The following is a 19,321-nucleotide window of genomic DNA, read 5'->3' as shown; positions in this document are numbered from 1 at the left end:
AAAAAGAAGAGGAAATACATCTACTGGAATTGCTCTTTTTTTTTTTTTTTTAAGTTTCAAACTGGTTTGTTTATTTTTCATGCTAGAGAGTAGACAGAATAAACTAAAATATTAAAATATTGCTACACTTCCAAATTAGTTCCCTATTTCTTTGTAGAATAATAATACACATTTATATGATATATAGTATATATATATATATATATATCTCATATATATATATATATCAAAGAATATCTTTAAAGACAGGTTAAAGGACTAGATTATTAACATTTAAGAATCAAAAAGACTCTAGTACTGTTTCTGAAAATATACAAAATTCATGGCTTCATATTCTGAGAGTAAAAAGAGGCACTGAAAAAGATCATGTTTTTTACATGGAATGAGAATTGTCTGGTACTAAATTACAACATAAAAAGGATATTAACTGACTTACTGTATTATAATGTTTATGCAGCATTGCTTTTCAGAAAGTCCTAAGAACTTGGTAGGATATTCTCAATCCCTGAAGCAGTCAGCTATCATCTAGGTGGGTACCATGCAGGTGATTTCATTTCATCATTTAACAAATCTTACTGTTATTACGTGAGGGGCATTTTCATAAGCACTTAGCAGTAAGCAAGACAGATAAGGCTTCTACCGTCATCTTGTGAAGTTTATCATCAGCAGGAAGGCACATTCTACACAGGTTACCTCTATGAGGTGTGCTACAAAAGAAATTTACTGTATAACACATATACTCTTGTTAGGTCCCCCAGTAATGGGTCCGTGATTAAAGGAGCGAGACTGATAAAAAGCAAAGGTCAAGCAAAGCTTTATTTCACACCAAACATCAAGAATCAAACCAAATGTTCGGGGCTACGCCTCTTACAGAGAGGGCAACCTCTCTCTGCTTCACAGACTAGCTTTTAAGGGCAAAGGTCATGCAGTTGGGCCTGGCCACGCACAGGTGACCAATGAGATTGTAACACAGAGAAAGCTGCACAGTCATGCTGGGTGACCAACTGAATTACAATTTACCCTAGGAGATATTTGAATTAGCCTATCACCTTGGTCAGAATTGGTGCCCAAAAGGCGCCCTGAGGGCGGGGCCCATACTCCTTGTTAACTAGGGAGACAGTATGCAACCCCCCACTGATCGGACTTCTCCACCTGGCCTGACCCACCCTTGTATTTGGGCTTTGTTACCTAGGGCTGGTTTCCAGGACTTGTTTTTAAGTAAGTCCCTGGGGGAAGGGGAGCAGGGACAGTTTAAGAGTTAAACAACAAGGTTATTGTTTAACAGATGGAAGCACTCTGGCTAAATAGCTCCTTACACTCTATGGGTGTTTATAAGACAGGACTTAACAGTGACTAGGTAGGAGCCTTAGATGGTCAAGGAAGCCTTCGAAAGACACGATATTTTCAAGGAACCAATAAGAGTGGTGGGGGAAGGGAGACCTGGAGCAGAGGACATTTCAAGCGAAGAGAGGAACCAGTGTCTTAGTTCAGTCAGCCCTAATAAAACACCATGAACTACCTGACTTTAAAAAGAGAAATCCATTCCTCCCAGTTCTGGAACTGGAAGGCTGAGATCAGAGTGCTAACATTGTCCAGTCCTGGTGAGAGCCCCCTTCCTGACTTACATACACCCGTATTTCCTCCCATGGTGGGGAGAACAAGCTCGGGTCTTTCTTTATTCTTCTTTAATTATAAATTATTCAACTTTTTAAACTAAAAAAAAAAGTTCACTCATCTCTCCCACCCCCACCCCTTGCTTCTGGCAACCATTAATCTGTTCTCTGTAAGAACTCTGTTTGTTTTTGTTTGCTTTTTTTTTTTTTTTTTAAGATTTTATTTATTTATTTGACAGAGACAGAGACTGCATGAGAGGGAATACAAGCAAGGGGGAGTAGGAGAGAGAGAAGCAGGCTTCCCGCTGAGCAGGGAGTCCGATGGGCTGGATTTTTGTATGCTTTTTAGATTCCCCATATAAGAGAGATCATATGGTATTTGTTTTTCTCCACTTATTTCACTTAGCATAATGCCTTCGAGGCCCATCCTTATTGTTGCATATTGCAGGATTTCATTGTTTTTTAATGGCTGAATAATATTCCATTGTGTATAAGTATACTACAATTTCTTTATCCATTCATGTGTGTTGATGGACACTTAACACTGTTTGCATAGCGTGGCTATTGTGAATAATAGGCAATGAACACGGAGTGCAGATATCTTTTCAAGTTAATGTGTTTGTTTTCTTCAGAAAAATATCCAGAAATAGAATTACTGGATCACAACGTCATTCTATTTTTGAATTTTTTGAGGCATCTCCATACTGTTTCTACAGTGGCTGCACCAATTTTCATTCCAACTAAAAGAGCACAAGGGTACCATCCTTTTCTCCACATCCCTGCCAACACTTGTTATTTCTTATCTTTTTGATACTAGCCATTCTAACATGTATGAAGTGATAGATATCTCACTGTGGCTTTGATTTGCATTTCCCTGATAATGATGTTGAGCATCTTTTCATGTACCTGTTGGCCATCCACATATCTTCTTTGGAAAAATGACTGTTCAGCTCTTCTGCTTATTTTTTTAATCAGATTCCTCTGCTATGGAGTTGTATGAGTTTTTTATATATTTTGGATATTAGCCCTTTATCAGATATACGATTTACAAATATTTTCACCTGTTCAGTAGGCTGCCTTTTCATTTTGCTGATGGTTTCCTTTGCTATGTCATCTTCTTCTTACAAGGATATTAATCCCATTGGGCAGGGGCACCCTCATGACCACATCTAAGTTAAGTTGCCTCCCAAAGGCCTCACCTCCAAGAACCATCACACTGGGGAGTTAGGGTTTCAACGTAAGAGTTCCAACATAAGACAAGCATTCAGTCCATAATACAAAGCCAAAGCCTGAGATAAGAAAGAGCAGGGTGCCTTCATGAAATATGAAGGAATTGGGGAGGGTTCCTTGAAATAAGGATAGAAAGGCAGGCAGAATGGACTAGGCAAGGATTTTGAACTTGATCTTACAACTAGTAGAGTGTCACTGAAGGCTTTAAATCACGAGTAATAAAATCAGATCTGTGTTACAAATGATTTTGAAAGAAAGCATTTATCAAAGGAAATGTTAGCTTCTATCTGATACAGGATAAAAAGACAATGTACTTGGTAAAAGATGATTGTGAAGTATTTGGGCTCAGAGTCTTGACTTACAAAAAGAGAAACATAGGAAAACGAATTTCTACTTAGACAAAAGTTTCTGAAACAAAACAAAGAAAACAAAAAGAGACAAACAAGAAAACAAACTCTTAGATACAGAGAACAAACTTGTGTTTCCCAGGTGGAGAGTGGGAGAGGGTATGGGTAAAAAAATTCTCTGGCATAGCATATAAAAACTTGGTCTTAATGATCCTAGCTGGTTGTTTGCATCTGGACAAGGCTTGCTAAGAACTGATTTTCCTCAAATGAATCACTGTAAATTATTTTCCCTATACCACTCAGCCAAACTCAATGGTAGGAAATACTATCAGATAATTCCTGGAGTTGATTTCATCACTACATTTTCATGAAGGATTATCATTTGTTCAATTACAATTACAGAATTATAAATACATGAATTTTTAGTTGAGTCTGGGTAAAACTAAAATACATTAAATGATTTAAATTGTTAACATTCACTACTGCTAACATTAATTAAGCTATGGAACATTGAATCAGTAAACCTTTGTAGTTGAACACATTAGCTGCCACTCAATCATAATCTACTAAGTAGAACAAAATTCTAAAGGATTTATTTTGAAAAGGCTTTTACCATCAAGTCTTAATCATCTGAATCTTACTGAAATTAATAGAGATTTGAGTGTAGGGAAAGAACAGGAGTTATGCTTCTAGTATGACTCAATAAGCTCCAAAAAAACCTACTCTTTTGTATGTAATGACTATAAACTCTGAGTAAAATGGAAAAAAAAATACCTGACAATTCCAGGGACTGAACAAAAGTAGTCAGATTTTCACAAGGGTTCAAAAATTAGAGGAATGGACTTACATAAAATGGGTTTCCCTTTTTTTAAGTTTAATTTATTTTATTATTAATATTATTATTATTATTATTATTATTATTTTGGCCTACTACTAAAGGACAGGTTGTTGTTGTTATTATTATTATTATTATTATTACTATTATTTTGTCCTGCTACTAAGGGATAGGTTGTTGTTGTTGTTTTTGTTATTATTTTGGTCTACTACCTAAGGACAGGTATCCCTCAAGGGATTATGCAGGGTAACTAAATTACCAATAGAAACACAGTCTTTCTGAATTGAAAAACTTTAACACAGAATTCAGGCAACCACAACCATTAGAAAGTGGAAGGAAAATCCCAGATGAGAAAAAGCCTTCTGGGAAAGCCCCAAATTCTGTATATATACTCTTCCCAAATCTCTCACCAACCCTAAACTACACATGAGTGGAAACAAATTGCAAATAACCCAGTTAAGAAAAAGCAGAACTGAAGTGAGATTTGTCCTGGCTCCAGGAATTTGCAGTATGAGTCCAACCAAGTTAATTGTCTGCTAAAACAAAAATATCAACACTATTCAGAAGAATATAACAGAATCTAGAATTTCCATAATAACATTCACAATATTCAGGATATAATGCAAAATTATTCAGCATATGAATAATTAGGAAAATGTGCTCTATTTTCCAGAGAAAAAAAACAAAGAACCCAACCCAGGATGGTCCAGATGTCAGAATGCACAGACAATGGCCTTAAGGCAGCTATTATAGTGAAAGACACTCTTGTAATGAAAGAAAAGATAGCAAATATCATCAGAGAAACAGAAACTATAAAAGAACAAAATGTAAATTCTACAAATGAAAAAAATAACATCTGAAATTTTTTTTAAAATGTTGGGTGTACTTAACAGAATGAATATCAAGAGAGTGAACTTGAAAATAGAGCAACAGAAACCATCTGGTCTAAAGAACAGAAGGAAAATCATTGAAAAGGAGAATGAACAGCACCTCAAGGCTTCAGATCAAAAGGTTTAACATATGGATATTTGGAATCTCAAGAACACAGGAGAAAAAAAGAATGAGGCAGGAAAAAAAAAAAACTTTAAAATAAAGGGAAAGCAGCCTCTAGAAAGATTCCTCTTTATACATGGGATAAGTGTAACTTTCTCATTTAAAAAAAAAAAAAATAGAACAGTTATCTTCACAAATTATAGATGAAAGTACTAACTGCATTTAAATGTTGAAATTCATTTAGAGAAATAATAGCAAATTATCCTTAAGATATTATGAATTTGGATAAGAGCACTGCCGTGCTCCTCTATAGATAGAACAAAACTGAGTATTAACATGTTCCCAAAAAAACTGCCCTTCCTTTAAATGTACTAAGATTTGGGGTGCCTGGGTGGCTCAGTGTGTTAAAGCCTCTGCCTTCAGCTAAAGCCATAATCCCAGGGTCCTGGGATTGAGCCCCGCATAGGGCTCTCTGCTCAGCAGGGAGCCTGCTTCCCTTCCCCTCTCTCTGCCTGCCTCTCTGCCTACTTGTGATCTCTGTCTGTCAAATAAATAAATAAAATCTTTAAAAAAATAAAATAAAATAAAATGTACTAAGATTCAAGACTCAAGATAAACTTACCAAATTCATCTAATGGTATGAGGGTAATATAATTATATAATAATATTCTCTGTAATATACACAGAATCTATATTTTTTATGCAAGTAAGCAAATTATCTAAAGTACTGTCAAACATTAATTTATAAACCGCACTTCCTGTCACCTCTCTTCTTTGCGCTGGTCACTGATAGAGGTGATGGAAATGGAATAGACATAAGCATGCCAATCAGATTCTACACAGGGAAAATAGCATACAAAAATTCTTGTGAGATGAGTCCAGGAAACAAAGTAGCTGCCACCACTGAAATACTGTGTTCTTGTTTATGCCCTAATGCAACAGAACAGCCTTTGTATTTTTTTTAACAGCTCAGTACTTAAAACAATCTATACTTCAAAGGAAAGAAAACAGTGCCCATGCTTAGATTGCTCTTTACCTCATGCCTTAGTTCCTTTAGAACAGACATTCTGAAGAACTAGACAAGTCACTCTATGTAAACAATAATGTCCTCCGTGTTCCAAAAAGCAGACATCAAGCAGAGTATACAACTCAGAAAGTTTCTTACTAGACAACCATTAAAAATCAAAGGGTCTTCAAGTCCATTTATGGTAAGGCTAGAAATAATCTTTAATCTCTTGAAAATATAACTATAAAAATGGCTATTCCTACGCAACAGATTTAAATGAAGAACAAAAGAACACTCAGAATAATCTGAACAGAAGGGTTTTTAAAGGTGGAGAACAGTCTCTTGAACAGAATTTGGGGATCTCCGGTCAGTAACCAAACTGATCAGAAATTGCCCCAAGTTCTCTTTTGTTCTTTTCTCTTTGTTTTAGTTTTTAAAATTTTATTTATTTAGTTGACAGAGAGACAGAGACAGTGAGAGAGGGAACACAAGCGGCATTGCGAGAGGGGGGGCGGTGAGGGGAGTAGGAGAGGGAAAAGCAGGCTTCCCTCTGATCAGGGAGCTGGAAGTGCGACTCGATCCCAAGACCTGGGAATCATGACCTGAGCCGAAGCAGATGTTTAACAACAGCCATCCATGGCCCCCTGTTCTCTTCTCTTTGTTATCCTTGTGAACACAATGCTATGCTATAGGTCTTCCTCATTTTTTGCCACAATACATTAATATTCTAATTATAATATATCTTAACAGTAAGTCTCCTATTTTGATGTGCAAAGAAGTTTTAAGGAATGATTTTTGTTATTCGGCTTTCTTAAAGAAGGTATCCAAATAAATTTTAACTAATGTCCTTTTTTTTCTGTTAGTAAATTTCCGACAATAAATTAAATTTTTCAAAATCACTGTGACTTTATTTTACGCTCAGTCCATGCTTAAAGTAGGGTGCATTCAATAAATGTTGGTTAAAGGAACACTATCATTTGACACAAATGATAGTGTTCCTCTTTAATTGAAAGAAAACATAAAGCATCCCTCTTTTTCCCTTTGCCCCACTTCTACTCCTGAATGAGAAGAAGCTCTTAGGACAATAACATTTAAAAATGAAGACAAAAGCCAGACATATTAGGGACTCAATGCCTTTCCCCTTCACTGGTATAACATATCGCAAGAGATGTGCAGCAAAACAAAACCAAGTGGTGTCTTTTTCTTAAAAAATGCCCTTCCCTTGACCTTGGAAGACCAGAGAAGTGTCCAGAGTAAAAGCCCTGAGACTGGCAAGGATGACCAGAGGTGAGCTATGAAGGACTGTCAGGAACAGGAGATTCGGGCTAATCTTTGTTTTAAACCAAGAAGGTGAAGGTATCCTCATGGCTCACATGGCCCCTGTGATTCTCCCTGCTAAGACCCAGGTCATATTTGGGACTGAAACTCTACATAGTGAATAAAGCCAGTGCACTTTCCTAGAATGTCATTTGAAGTTCAGAATCATATTTCTAGTCATTTAACATGACTACTCATTGGGATTTTTCAAACAAAAGACTGACCTTTGTCTCTTCCCTTCTCCCTTGGCTTCTCAGTTTAATCAAACACAGGTGAAGGTCCACATAATAAAATTTCCTGGAAGTTTACTATGTGCCAGGCACTGCTCTCTGCACTGGATATTCATCATCTCGTTCAATCTCCACAACTGCCTTATGGGGTAGATTCTCCTATCATCCCAATTTTATGAATGAGAAACTGAGGCTTCCAAAGCTTTGGCAACTTGCTCCAAGTCAAACTACTAAGGAACAGAGCTAAAATTTAAACCCAGTTCTGCCTGGCTCCAAAGTATACACTTTGTCCACTAGATCCCTCTTCCTCTGTTCAACTCAAGGACACCTGGACATAATGAGAGCTAAAATGCCTCCACACACCCGGAGCTACAGTTTCTTCACAACTTCATCACACTAGCAGATGCTGAAGAAAACACTTTAGCTCTAGAAGTACTGAATCCATCATCAAGGGATACCAGACCCTAAAGAGGACGTAGCAGAATTTTATAGAACCTTCCTTCAAGTGAGAAAGGGCTCTTAACCTATGGTTAGATGCAAAAAGAGATGGGCCAACAGGTGTTAGACTGGATCATTACAGGGCACTGAGGAAGGAAGTTGAGCAAACAGAGGCAGCATGCCCACAGCCTTGGTTTGGAAACACTGCCAATAATACAGAGGCACAGTACATGCTAAAGAGAAGGAAAGAGTAGAGAAGCAGGAATAAAAGAGGAGAGAGGATATAACTGAGAAGCACTGTCAGCAAAGATAGAAGAGGTGAAGTGCGGAGCAGCCATGGATAGGTTTGATTTGGATAGAGGAGAAGCACCTAGTCCTTGGGGACTGGATGGCACAGAGACAGGAAAGTCTGATAATGAGAGGCAAAACGCAAGCATGGAGTCTGCTGAGTAGGAGGTATGATTACCTGTAAGAGAAAAGGGAGCAAGACATGATGTTGAGAGTGAAGTTGTGGGAGAGATGCCAAGGTGAAGACAAGATTGCCCAGCAGATTGGAAGGCCCAGCTGATACCACACACAATGGAACCAACCACCATACAGAATTATTCCAGCCGCGTTCCCTGGTAAAAGTATGGGGAGAGAGCATAGCACTGGATAGATCCACCCTCGGTAGTACGGACACAGATATGAAAGAGCAAAGGTTAGCAGCGGGCCTCTGAGAATTCTAGCTGGGCAAAGAAGTAACTAAAGCAAGGAAGGGGCTGATAGCTAAAGAAAGAAAAGGAAGAATAAGGGGCCTAAAAGAAAATCTAGGTTCAAAAAATAAACATAAATTAAATCAAAGACTGAGAGGGCTGAAATGCCAGGAGGCTATGATCAGCCAGAATACAAGCTGAGAGGAGACGTTCTAGATGCCTCCAGGTTCATAAACTCTGGCTATGGGATGGGGCTCCTGGAATCTAAGTAACCACAAAATCAATTGGGGCCAAATCAATACTGGGCCAAATGGGAGAATATAAGACCAGTTTGGCTGAATGGCAAGAGTTATAATAGTGACGAAATGGCTAAAATGTGTATGGAGGGGGGCACCTAGGTGGCCCCATCAGTTAAGCCTCTGCCTTCAGCTCAGGTCATGATCCCAGGGTCCTGGGATGGAGCCCCTCACCAGGCTCCCTGCTTGGTGAGGAGTCTGCTTCTCCCTCTCCCTCTGCTACTCTCTCTCTCTCTCTCTCATGTTCTGCCAAGTAAGTAAGTAAATAAATAAATAATCTTTAAAAAAAAAAAATAAAATGCATATGAGGGACTGAAGAGAAAATAGCAGAGCCAGAGCGTGCACCTTACTTAGGGCCTGGGAGCATGGTGAGTGATGCCAAGTATTTGAGAGGCAGTGCGGATTCGCTCAGGAAATGGGGTAAGCTGCCGGCCATCCGTCTGGGCTCTGATCCACTACGCTGAGACCAAGCCGACAAAACAGCAATAGAAGCAGCCACACAGAGACCTGCCTTCCCACCGCAGAGGAATGGAGAGACCCTTGCGCCAACCAGTGCCCTGAGCCGTTGACTCTTCTCTCAGTCTCCTCTCGGTCTCCCTGCTTCCACAGCTTTGACTCTCACCTCCAAGTGAGTGTCTTCCGACCTTCTCTTGTCAACCTCAGGCTCTTGCCTGCACTTAGTTCTGAATATCTAAGTAGCCATCAAGACATCTTTTCCTGGACTACTGGCCATTAACTTGTACTCAACAGGCCAGACACTTGACTGAATGAGCATTCTTTCCCCCAAAACTCTCACCTCCAGTTTTTCCTATTCTTCCCACTAAGCAGATTGAAATACGGCACCATTTTTTTGCTTCCCCCAGCATGACTCTCCTCACATCCTGTTCAAGTTGTACCAATTCTTCCTTTATAATGCCTCTCAGCCCACCCTTTCCATTACTTTACATGACCACTCCCCTGCGGTCAAGCCCTCATGACTGAAGAGAGATTACGACAGGAGTGTCAGGACTCTCTTACTTGGTTTCCCTATCTCCTGCTACTAACCAAAGACAAGGCTTCCTAAAACCTTACCTGACATATGTCAGTCTCTCCTCAAAAGCCTCCCATCTCTCTTGCTTGCTTCCATAACAAAGGCCAAACTCTAGGCAAATACTGAAAGTCCTTCAAGGGCTATCTCTTCCCATGTCTTCAATATAACATCCAGACACACTGTGGTTACTCCAACTTATACTATCATCACATAGACTATGCAATCCTAAATAGTTTTTTAATTAAAATTGCTCTGTGTTATGCTATTCATCTGATCTACCTGTGCCATAAAGCACAAAATCCTTCAAAATGAAGATTTTAATTCAGTAAGATTTCAAGAATAACCTGGCATTTCTAAAAACGATCTAGCATAATTTCCCTAATGGGCTATGAAAGCATACATTACTTTCATAGTTGCTCACTTTTAATTTATAATTTAGAAGGCAAGGGGCTCATTAGAGTGTAAGTCTGGTGTCAAGGTGTTAATAAAATTAATTTATTGTCAGACTTCAATCCTCAAAGAGAGGAAATCTTACTAAACACAACTTTCAGAAATCCATCCTAAATGATTCTCTTTTGGAAGTGATCGTGTCTAGGAATGTTTTACACTTTTTTATGCAAAAAAAAAAAAAAGTGCTTAGTTACAATAGAATGCTTCCATCACAAGTCTGTAAATAAAAGCATATATCACAAAAAAGGGCAGGGGACTCCCTAGAAGGTGCATTTCTAATGAAACCTCCATCCTAGTCCACTGCATACAAAACTTGCTACCTGCAAAGGCCCGGAACTTTTCCTACACTCTTCCTACTTCCTATCACATTGTATATATTATCTTAAATTCTTACAATAATGTGTTGCTAGAATGAACTAGCATGGGATGAATAATGTGTCAACTTGAGTGGGCCAGGTATGCCCAGGTATGTAGCTAAACATTTCTGGTTATGTCTGCAGGGGGCTTCCAGAGGACATCACATATTGTCATCTGGACATCAATATATGTTTTTGTTTCATTTTGTTTTGAAGATTTTATCTATTTGTCAGAGAGAGGAGAGAGAGCACCAGGAGGGGAAGTGTCAGGCAGAGGGAGAAGAAGACGCCCCGCTGAGCAGGGAGTCTGATGTGGGACGCGATCCCAGGATGCTGGGATCATGACCTGAGCCAAAGGCAGACGCTTAACCGACTGAGCCATGCAGGCATCCCTGGACATCAATATTTGTACTGAGGGAGTGAGTAAAACAGAATGCCCTCCCCAATGTATGTGGGCAACATCCAATCCACTGAAGGTCTGACTAGATCAAAAAGAAGGAGGTGGGATGAGCTGCCTCTCAGCCTGACTATATTAGGTGAGACATCAGTCTTCTTCCGCCCCTGACTGGCACCCATGCTATCAGCTCTCCTTGTTCTCAGGCCTTCAGACTTGGGACTGAATTACACAAGTTTTCCTGGGTCCTCAGTTTGCAGATGGCAGGTGACAGGATTGTGGGATTTCTCTGTCTCTGTAATTGTGTGAATCAATTCCTCGTAATATAGAAACATATTTTATTTTTGACTAATACACATTTCATGGATGAGGAACTGGCCAGTAAAGTTAGTTAGAACTAGCAGCGCAGTCAGAGTCAGGACCAAGGTATTCCAACCCCAAGTCCAGTGCTGTCTTATTCCATGCTTTCCCAATAAAAGACTCGAAAGAGTAATAATGGATCAACAGAAAAAAAAACACTAAGCCACTCAAAAATTAGATTCGTGCCCTGCACAGCTGAGAGGGGTCAGTGTTTGGTGCCGAGTCTCAGTGTGGTGGGGAGCACCCCTAAGGTGGGGAGCACCCCTGAGGTGGACCCATGAGGAATCATGATTCATTGCTCAGAGGCCTTGGCCACTGCTTATACCACAGGGCCTAGTGTCTCTAAGATCCTCACAGTGCTTTCTGGGGGGTGGTATGGGAAGGTTTGCTATTGAAAGGTCATCTGAACCTTCCTTAAGACAGGTGGGATTCCTAACCTATAAGATGTTATAAGGGTCCAAATTAAGTAAAACAGATTTCTGCTTTCGTTGCCAGAAACACAGAAATCTAGCTAAAACCTGATACACCATTTAAATGTATTTCTGCTCCTCTTCCATCTTTCAGTGCAAGACAATCTTAATTTGAAATGTCATTTTTTTTAAAGATTTTTATTTATTCATTTGACAGAGAGAGATCACAAGTAGGCAGAGAGGCAGACAGAGAGAGAGAGGAGGAAGCAGGCTCCCTGCTGAGCAGAGAGCCCGATGCGGGACTCGATCCCAGCACCCTGAGATCATGACCTGAGCCAAAGGCAGCGGCTTAACCCACTGAGCCACCCAGGCGCCCCGAAATGTCATTTTTAATGACTGATTGCTGCATCAGGCAAACTAGTTTCCCCCAACATTTTTAGAAATCTTGCTTACTAACACTGAATACTATATAAGATGTATTGAGGACTTTCTATGAGTCAAGCACCGCTCTAAGCAAACATGTATTAATTCATAAGCCACACAAAAACTCTACCAAGCTGACACTATTGTTATCCATATTTTCTAGGGGAGGAGTCTGAGGTACAGTGCCCAAGATCATACTGCTAGTAAGTAGCAGAACTCAAGATTCAAACACACTGTAGCCCCAGAGTATGCCTATGTTTTTCATCACTGCATGCAACTTAATTTTAATCTTCAAAGCTATGAACACTTTACCAGGTAGTGTCAGTTATCTTTCATTATAGGACCAAGAACTAGACAATTTCCTGGCAAGTTATCTATTGACTGTTACTAAAGATACATCCCACAGATTCTAGGCAATACCCTTCTTGTAACACATCCATATGTATTATCTGATCACCTTTCCAGAGCAGAAAAAGGGAAAAGGAAGTAAAGTCAGCTGATGGGTCTTGAGTAGCAGTTGTGTGGGGAAATAAAGAAGAGAAATATCAAAATGAACTCTAAGGGGCACCTGGGTGGCTCAGTGGGCTAAAGCCTCTGCCTTCGGCTCAGGTCATGATCCCGGGGTCCTGGGATCAAGTCCCGCATCGGGCTCTCTGCTCAGCGGGGAGCCTGCTTCCTCCTCTCTCTGCCTGCTTCTCTGCCTGCTTGTGATCTCTGTCTGTCAAATAAATAAATGAAATCTTAAAAAAAAAAATGAAGTCTAAGAATTCTATAGTTGATCTCAAGTGCTTAAAACAGGTCATTAGAGCAAAGCCAGGGCATATACAGCACATGCTGGGAACTAAAAGCTAAGGCCAGCAGGAGTTGGATAATCAGGGAAGATGACAGTTGGCAGGTAATCTAGACATCTCCTGGAGACAGGTGCGAATGACTGCAGTGGAAATCTCACATGCTTTCAACGTGTGTGTACATACAGGACATGTCCTCTTAACAGAGCCAGAAAGAAAGAAAGAAAATCAATAAAAGAGCTAGAAGTGGACAATCATTGACCATCAAAGTCAGTATACACTATGTAAGTATGGAAGCATGCAAGTAAGGTCAACAATAAGGGTATGCTAGTAGGAAGGTGAGGGATAAACAATGCAATTCAGACCACAGAATTCCAAAGGATCCATGATAAACTATACAGAGGAAATATACTTTCAAATAAAATTAATACACACTCAGATGAAATGTGAAAAATTAAAAAGTAAAAACTCTGACTAGCTGAAGGTCTTACTTCACTTTTGTTTTCACTCTGCAGCTCTTCAATACACTGCAACATTACTGGTCTTCTAATGCAAATGACGGAGGACATGAGGAATTACAGAGGACTCAAAATACCATTAAACTGCAGCCCCACAAGCTACTTACAATCCACTGCTTTATCAATACAAGTAAACAACTGTAGCACCACAAAGAACATTAAGAAAAGAAGGGGACAGGGGAGCCTGGGTGGCTCATGTGGCGATCGCAGGATCTTGAGATTGAGCCCCACATTGGGCTCCTTCCTCAGTGGGAAGTCCCCTTGCATAAACACATGCTCTCTGTCTCTCTAAAATAAATAAGTCTTTGAAAGAGAGAAAGAAGAATGGGACACATGAGAAAACATTTGGGGGGGCACATTTAAGATATGGCTACCATCTCCAGTTTGAAGAAAGGGCAATACAAGACAGAAGTGATGATGGACAGAACTAGGGTAAGGGCCATGGGTATAAATGAAGGGATGGGTGTAAGAAATACTGACGTACATAAGATGGGTCAGCTCCTGTGGTCAACTGTGCAGAGGAACCAGAGATGACACCAAGACTTTAGGAAACATCTTCTTCCTTAATCAAGTATGTTACCTTCAAAGGCACTAGGAAAGGCTCTGTAGAGAAAGGACTTCCCACCAAGATAGGAACCACTTTCCCTCAGCTTTTCTTGCAGACTTGTGCTTTCATCGCCGCTCAGCCTTCAGGGAGTGGCTCCTTGCCCTGGACAGTTTGACTAAAGCCAATGAATGGCCCTTTGCTTAAATCTTACCACTCCCAGAGGGGTTTGGGGTTCTCCATTTTTACCTCCATAGTAGAGTTGAGACAAAACCAAGACACTGAGCAAGACTTTATTAACAGCTAGGAGATATTTTTTAAAAATAAGTAACCCTGAAAGATATAATGATAAAGATATAATCAGAAACAAGATACACTTTAGTCCTTTCTGGTCCATGGAGCCCAACAGGAATCGGGTCTTTCCATCCCTCAGGGTCTTCCCAGGGGTAGACAGGATCTTTAACTGCCACTGCTGAGGCTCCCTCTTAGACGGGTTCCTCAAAGTCAGACCATGAGAGAGAACGAGCAAGCACAGCAAAGTGCCCTCTCAAGACCTGATTTTTTTCCTACTGAGTGGTTTGAGTAATGACTTTCTCTCTACCCTGGTCCTTTACTTTCCAAAAATGTGAAACACAACCACTCCAACAAACAATAGATCCACACACACAGACACACACCAAATGCATAAACACATCTATGGAGAGGACACATCAGCGAAAAGGGGAACGTTTCAGAAAGGAGCCACTGAACAAAAGTTAAGAAAGAAAGACATCAGTGCTAGAAGGGAAATGACTTTGGTTTAGGAAATGTTAGATTTAAGGTGCCCAAAATATACCCAGGTAGAGACGGGTACAAGGTAGAGAAACGTGAATGTGAGTTTATAAGAGAGGCGACCCTGTGGGTAGGGGGAGAAAGCTGTTCTGGGAATACAGAGAGGAAAGCAGAGAAAAGAGCAAAGTGATGCCTGTACCTGTACTTTCACCACGGGTTTGGGGGGCGGGGGTGGAAGTCCAAGAAGAAAAGGACAACCCGGAAAGAGAGAGGCAGAAAGAGAAGACAAATGTGGCAGCCTTCAAGAAAGAGGGAGTGAGCAGGCCACAGTCCAAAATGCTTCATGATTAAGAAAAGCTGATTGGATTTAAATTTGAAAACACAGTTGCCTTTTGAGAGACAGGGTTTAGTATAACGATGAGGGAACATCAGAACAGGGGGCTGTGGGGGCGCCTGGGTGGCTCAGTGGGTTAAAGCCTCTGCCTTCGGCTCAGGTCATGATCTCAGGGTCCTGGGATAGAGCCCCACATCAGGCTCTCTGCTCAGCGGGGAGCCTGCTTGCTCCCCTCTCTCTGCCTGCCTCTCTGCCTACTTGTGATCTCTGTCTGTCCCATAAATAAATAAATAAATACATCTTTTAAAAAAAAAAAAAAAAGAACAGGTGGCTGTGGAAGGATCAGCTAGTGGAGCTGGAGCAAGTGTCCTTCCTTCTTGAGGACCCTGGCAGTGAAAGGAAGGAGAGAGTCCCCCCCCCCCCCCCCCCGCCGCCAACCACCACCACCAGCACCACCAGCACCATAGGCTCTGGTAGCCCAGGGACCTGGCCCTGTCTGCTCACTGCTGTATCCTCAGCACTAACACTAGTTCCCATCATGTAAGGGATACTTCACAGATATTTGCTCATGGAATGCTGTGTTTATTCAATCGAGTTTGCTGTTTGATTAAATAAATGAATTAGTGAATGAATCCAGTAATGATATTTGAGGAAGTCTGAGACAGTACTTGTGACAGCATTGCCGTGATTCAGGTATAAATACTAGCGATAAAGTCTGTAAGCACAGTTCACATCACTGTACTTGTGGAAGTTCGTCTTTTTGACAGTAATCTGAGGAGAAAGAGCATCTTTTAGGCCAGACCCTGAATTTGGGGAGGCAACGCTTGAGTGACTGCTGAGTAGAAATGCCTCTCTGCCTGCGCCATATAGAGACCCTGAGAGGAGCTCCTGTGAGGTGGGTTGTGAAGAAGGGGTTCTCCACATGGGGGACAGTGAGGAGCAAGGAATTAAAAATCCAGGTCAGTGCCTGTGAGGCTGTGAAAGCCCCTTGGGACTAGAAGTCAGCAATCTCAGGTTGCTACTGGTTCTCCTACTTGGTACTAAATCCCGTCATTCTCCCTCACCTTTAAAGTCTTTGTAAAGTTCTGATTTGGGTATGAGAATATAAAGGGGTTCAAGAAACACCGGGGGACAGGAGGATGACCAGCACTATGGTGGCAAGCAGAAACAGTATCAAGAGTGGAAGAAACTCAAGGATTAATAATGTGGGGTGACATCCAAGACACCTTGAAGGTTCAAGCCTTTATTTCATTAGATGACATGGCATTCCCTTTTAGGGAGTACACGAAAGATCATTTTTTTCCCCCTGTTGCTTCTCATTTTGCTTTTGTCTGATTCAGACAAAGGAGAACTGAACAGATACGCAGTCCAAACAGAGAAAAGTGGTGGAGAGCAACAGAAAGAAGGTAGGGTTGTAAATAAAGATACATTGTAATTAAAGAAAGCCTTGGAAGAAAGGAACGGCCATGAGACCCAAGGACTAGCTGGGAAGGTTTGGTTTTACAGAGTGGTAAAAAGAAGGAGTGAGAGTAAAGAGACACAAAACAGATGGGAGACACCTGGTGAGGTTTACCTGGAGAGTAGGGGACAGAGCCAGCTAGTGGACTTAGAGAACACAGACAGTTCACACAGCTGCTGGGGAAAGGCCACCAGGGAAGCCAGTATATAAGCGGCTTTCTGCAGTCTTGAGGGCCTACATCACTGGAATTTCCAGAAATTCTAATTAGCACGACTTAATATTATTTACAGCTATACTTGGCAACCAGAAAAAGTTTTTTGCCTTTGGAGATGCAGTCCTCCCCTTGAGCCAAGTATGGTTCCCCTGAAGGATCTGCTGCATACCGAATCATAATAATGGGGGTAAACACACCTCTCGGCAGGATCATCTCATTTTAGAAACAATTCTAAAGACAGTTTCTAATCAAGAGAATTACAATTAATCCACCCTGCCTATTTTCCTTCAAATGGAGCCAAGCTGCACGATTTCATACCGAGACCGTCAAGGTTTTCAGATGGAAGAAATTTTAAAAATCATCAAGTCCAACTTCTCGCTTTTTATGACTTCCATTTTTAGAAATCCGTGGCAGAAATTATCAGTGCACACTGGCATCTATGTGGTGCTTTACATCTATCTGTCAGCCTCCTTTGGAGTGCACCTGAGGCCACACACCTGAGCTCTGGCCAATGGGATATCAGTGGATGTGATCTAAGTCATGCCCAGGCCTGGCCCTACACTGGATGGAGGAATACCAGCTAATTTGTATCCTATCAAACTTTGCTTGAGAGAGAGATGAACTTCCATTGGCTACTCACTGACATTTGTGGATTTGTCTGTTTCAACAGCAAGCATTCATTGATTCTCAAGCCTTCTTTGAATAAGCTAGCAACTCAAAGAGCTGCCAATTATTCTAGAGAAAGAGATGGAGATTATTACCGCTTGCAGAGCCAAAAGATTCAGAAGACAGAAGCAGTCACGAAACTCATTTTTATAATATAATAATATCTTGATTATCTAAAGGCTATTACTTGAGACATAACCTATAGAGGTTAAGGCCCTATCCCTGAGAAACAGGGAATAAACTATGGAGGTCTTTTTGTTTGTTTGTTTGTTTGTTTTAAAGATTTTATTTGTTTATTTGTCAGAGAGACAGAGACCACAAGTGCAGATCAGCAGACAGAGAGAAGTGGACTCCCTGCTGAGCAAGGAGCCTGATGGGACACTTGATGTCAGGACCCTGAGATCATGGCCTGAGTCAAAAGTAGATGCTTAATGACTGAACCACCTAGGTGCCCTAAGCAGGAGAAGTATTAAATAACTCAGCTTGAGAGCTAAAGAAAGCATTGGAGATTCACTCACTAGTCTCTCAGGCTCTTTGTATTTACTCAAGTCATCTTGGAAAAATAAGTCAGTCTTAGAAATCTGTTTATCTCACATTAAGAAACTGGAAATTGGTCTGTTTCTGCTCTGTTCCTTTGTTTTGTTTTTTTAGATTCCACATATAAGTGAAATCATATGGTATCTGTCTTTCTCTGTCTCACTTTGTTCCCTTAGCCTAATACCTTCTAGGTTCACCCATGTTGTCACAAAAGTCAACATCTCATTCTTTTTATGGCTGAGTAGTATTCCTGTGTTTATGTGTGTGTACCACATCCTGTTTATCCATTCATGTACTGATGGACCCTTAGGTTGCACCCATATCTTGTCCATTCTAAATATGTTACAATAAACATAAGGATACATATATCTTTTCTATTTAGCGTTTTTTTTTTCTTTACCCAGTACTGAAATTACTGGATCATATGGTATTTCTATTTTTAGTTCTTTGAAGAACCTCTATACAGTTTTCCACATTGGCTGTACCAATTTAAATTCCCACCCAGAGGAGAGATGGGTGAGAAGATGGGCAAAAAGGGTGAAGGGGAGTGGGACTATAGGCTTCCAGTTACTGAAATGTACAAGATCCCAGGATAAAAGGTATCACACAGGGAAATATAGTCATAGTTTTGCAATAGTGTTTTATGGTGACTGATAGTAGTTACACTTGTGAGCACAGCCTAATGTATGGAGTTGTCAAATCACCTTGTGCTTCTGAAACTAATGTAACATTGTGCATCAACTACACTTCAAAAACAAAAACAAAAAGCAAAAACAAATAAAAAAAAAAAAAAAAAGGAAAGAAAGCAAGCAAGGAAAGAAATAGGAAATTGGAACCAATGAGGACTGGTGCTAGAAGGGACCAAATCACAACTTTCTGAGATTGAAGGAGAGATCAGAATTCTAAAGGAAAAATTTCCAAAAAGCAAGGTAAAGATTTCCATTGTATAATTGAGCCCCACTACTTCTCAGAGTCCTGAAGTTTCACTGGAGGAACTCAACTCACAACTGATGTAAAGAAAGAAAGAAAGAAAGAAAGAAAGAAAGAAAGAAAGAAAGAAAGAAAGA

The 19,321-nt window shown here is 40.5% G+C and overlaps 1 protein-coding gene and 1 long non-coding RNA gene across 2 annotated transcripts in view; both read right to left on the bottom strand.

The window, feature by feature from the left end:
- The window catches only part of LOC132013875 (uncharacterized), a 422,962-nt gene that overhangs the window by 356,010 nt on the left and 47,631 nt on the right, over positions 1 to 19,321 (bottom strand). The gene's annotated exons all lie outside the window — the stretch shown is intronic.
- The window catches only part of DCHS2 (dachsous cadherin-related 2), a 258,187-nt gene that overhangs the window by 235,989 nt on the left and 2,877 nt on the right, over positions 1 to 19,321 (bottom strand). The gene's annotated exons all lie outside the window — the stretch shown is intronic.

The sequence above is a fragment of the Mustela nigripes genome, chromosome 1, assembly GCF_022355385.1.
Source record: "Mustela nigripes isolate SB6536 chromosome 1, MUSNIG.SB6536, whole genome shotgun sequence".
Taxonomy (NCBI): Eukaryota; Metazoa; Chordata; class Mammalia; order Carnivora; family Mustelidae; genus Mustela; species Mustela nigripes.
Note: the sequence above shows the minus strand (reverse complement) of the source record. Positions and strands in the feature narration are given on the sequence as shown.